We start from the raw sequence: 3,288 nt of genomic DNA on the forward strand, positions 1-3,288 counted from the left end.
CTTTCCCCCATAGACAATGTAGACTCTAAAATGACTTAGTTTATATCTCGTAGTCTCCCAATATATCCCTTAACACTTTATTAGCTGAGATCATTCCTCTTTTCCCTTTAGACAATTATGTGTCTGTGATTTTTTTTTTAACGGAGTACCGAGTCAGAAATCAGGGTCCTTACTATTTTATTTGAATTAAACCGCAACAATGTGCTTTCAGTCTCCCAATATATCCCTGTAAAATTGCAGTAGCTGCGATCATTCCCCTTTCCCCTATAGACAATTTAGTCTCTAAAATAACCTTATTTAATATCTCAGAGTATTTCAATGTGCTTTCAGTCTCCCAATATATTCCTGTAAAATCGTATTAGCTGAGATCATTCCCCTTTCCCCTATAGACTATGTAGACTCTAAAATGACTTTATTTTATATTTTTGAGTATTTCAATGTGCTTTCAGTCTCCCAATATATACCTGTAAAATTGTATTAGCTGAGATCATTCCTCTTTCCCCTATAGACAATTTAGACTCTAAAATGACTTTATTTTATATCTCAGAGTATTTCAATGTGCTTTCAGTCTCCCAATATATCCCTGTAAAAGTTTATTAGCTGAGATCATTCCTCTTTCCCTTATAGGCAATTTAGACTCTAAAATGACTTTATTTTATATCTCATAGTATTTTAATGTGCTTTCAGTCTCCTAATATAATCCCATAAAATTGTATTAGCTGAGATCATTCCTCCTTGCCCTATAGATAATTTAGACTCTAAAATGACTTTATTTTATATCTCACAGTATTTTAATGTGCTTTCAGTCTCCCAATATAATCCCATAAAATTGTAGTAGCTGGCATCATTCCTCGTTCCCCTATAGACAATTTTGACTCTAAAATGACTTTATTTTATATCTCAGAGTATTTCAATGTGCGTTCAGTCTCCCAGTATATCCCTATAAAATTTCATTAGCTGAGATCATTCCTCTTTTCCCTATAGACAATTTAGACTCTAAAATGACTTTATTTTATATCTCAGAGTATTTCAATGTGCTTTCAGTCTTCCAATATAATCCTATAAAATTGTATTAGTAGAGATCATTTTCCCTTTCGTCTGTCGATGATTCAGATTCCAAAATGACTTTTTTTTATATCTTAGAATATTTCAATGTGCTTTCAGTCTCCCAATATATCCCTGTAACATTTTATTAGCTGAGATCATTCCTCTTTCCCCTATAGACAATTTAGACTCTAAAATGACTTTATTTCATGCCTGAGAGTATTTCAATGTGCTTTCAGTCTCCCAATATATTCCTGTAAAATTGTAGTAGCTGAGATCATTCCCCTTTTCCCTATAGACAATTTAGACTCGAAAATGACTTTATTTTATATCTCAGAGTATTTCAATGCGCTTTCAGTCTTCCAATATAATCCCATAAAATTGTGTGCGCAGAGATCATTTCCCCTTTACCCTATAGACGAGTTAAACTACAAAATGGCTTCGTTTTATATGTTGAAATTTCTGTTTGCTATAAGTTTTCCGATGTTCCTTTAAAATTGTTCCGACGGAGACTACTTTTCCCTTTCCGTATACGTTTAAGTGTTATTGTAATTCTGATTGCCACTTTTCCTTTAAAATTCTTTTTTTTTTGTAAATTTGCGTAATTCAAAGATTATAGAGACTGTAGTAAGTAAGAATCTTTATTGAAGCCACGGTTCATATTATTATAAATGTACTCCTAAGTCCTTGAAAGTAATAACATTAAATCAATTTTAATTATCATTTTGAAACCGAATTTTGCCAATTAATTAAAACCCGACCCCTCTACCATTACCCAATCTTGTTTTTAGACTGAGCTAACGATTTAGTTCGAAATAGAGTTGCTGCCCGATTGTTTTATTTCATTTTTTTGTTTTATATTTCGTTTCATTCACATCCCTTTTATCTCTCTTATCAGTTATCGCCTGCGTCTCTAATTGAGAAATTTTACAGATTAGAAATTGTGTGGTTTGAAATTAAGTATTCCATATTCCTGATCTATGAAGGGACACTTTTTGAGTTATTAGTGTGTTTTTCTTTTTCGATATACATTTTGGTTATCTTGTTTTTGGGAAGTGTAGAATATTTCTCTTGAATTTGTCCCAAGAAAGGACTGGCGCCCGACTTAAAGTAGATTTTTTTAGAAGTAATTATTTAGTAAAAGGGCAGGTTGTGCGCGACTAAGATGACCTCAAAATTCCATAAGAAAAAAAATAGTTTAAACAAACGATGGAAAAGGAGAAGGTTAGGTATGAAAAAGTGGAGATAATAGACACGTTAATTGAAAGGTTGAAGGCGTCCATTGAGAAGGTAAAGGATGAGCTGGGTACTAATGAAGAAAAAGTAGAGGGAAGAGAGGCTGGCGGAACGAGGAATGCTGGGAGAATAAAGAGAGAATAAAAGAGTGTGTGAGCAAATGGAGAAGAGGAAAAATGGAGCAATGAAGTTTGCAGAAGAAGGGATGGGATGTGGAAGATCTACAACAAGGTATGGAAAGGGGAAGGTTGGCCGGAACAGTGGACGATGGAACTGGTGGTACTGCTTGTCAAGAAAGGGGAAGGAAAGAAGGTAGAAGAATACAGAGGGATCACTCTCATATCAGGCAGAACAAAAGAAAAAAATCCCACATAATCAGAGGGGATTTAGAAAATGGGATGGGAACTATAGATAACATCTACGCACTTAACTATTTAGTTAACAGAAATTTAGGGAGAAAGAAAGGGAAACTAGTCGCTTTGTTCGTAGATTTCAAAGCAGCGTTTGACTCAGTGAACAGAAAAGTGCTCTGGCAGGTAATGAAAGAGAGGGGTGTAGAGGAAAAGTTGGTGGAGAGGATAAGGGAAATTTTTACTGAAACCAGGATTAGGGTGAAAATAGGAAAGAAAAAAGGGCAGGTCTTTTTGTCAGGCTGAGGTCTAAGGTAAGGGTGCCCGTTGAGTCCGTTACTATTTAGTATCCTATTGGCAGACTTAGAGGAGAAGCTAGAGGAGAAAGGAAAGTGAGGAACGGTTTTGGGTAATAGCAAACTATACTCTCTAGCATACGAGGACGATGTAGTTCTATTAGCAGATGATGCGAAGGGGATGAACGTAATGATGAGGGTGAGGAAAATAATTGAATAAGCGAGGAAAGTAATGGGCCATGTATGGGGTATAGGAAACAAAAGATTCAAGAACGATTGGACAATGAGGGTCTGGTTGTTTGACGCGTTGGTGTAGACGTTGTTGTGTTATGGTGTGGAGATCTGAGGATGAAAGGAGCAGG

Source organism: Belonocnema kinseyi, chromosome 4 (assembly GCF_010883055.1).
Source record: "Belonocnema kinseyi isolate 2016_QV_RU_SX_M_011 chromosome 4, B_treatae_v1, whole genome shotgun sequence".
Lineage (NCBI taxonomy): Eukaryota > Metazoa > Arthropoda > Insecta > Hymenoptera > Cynipidae > Belonocnema > Belonocnema kinseyi.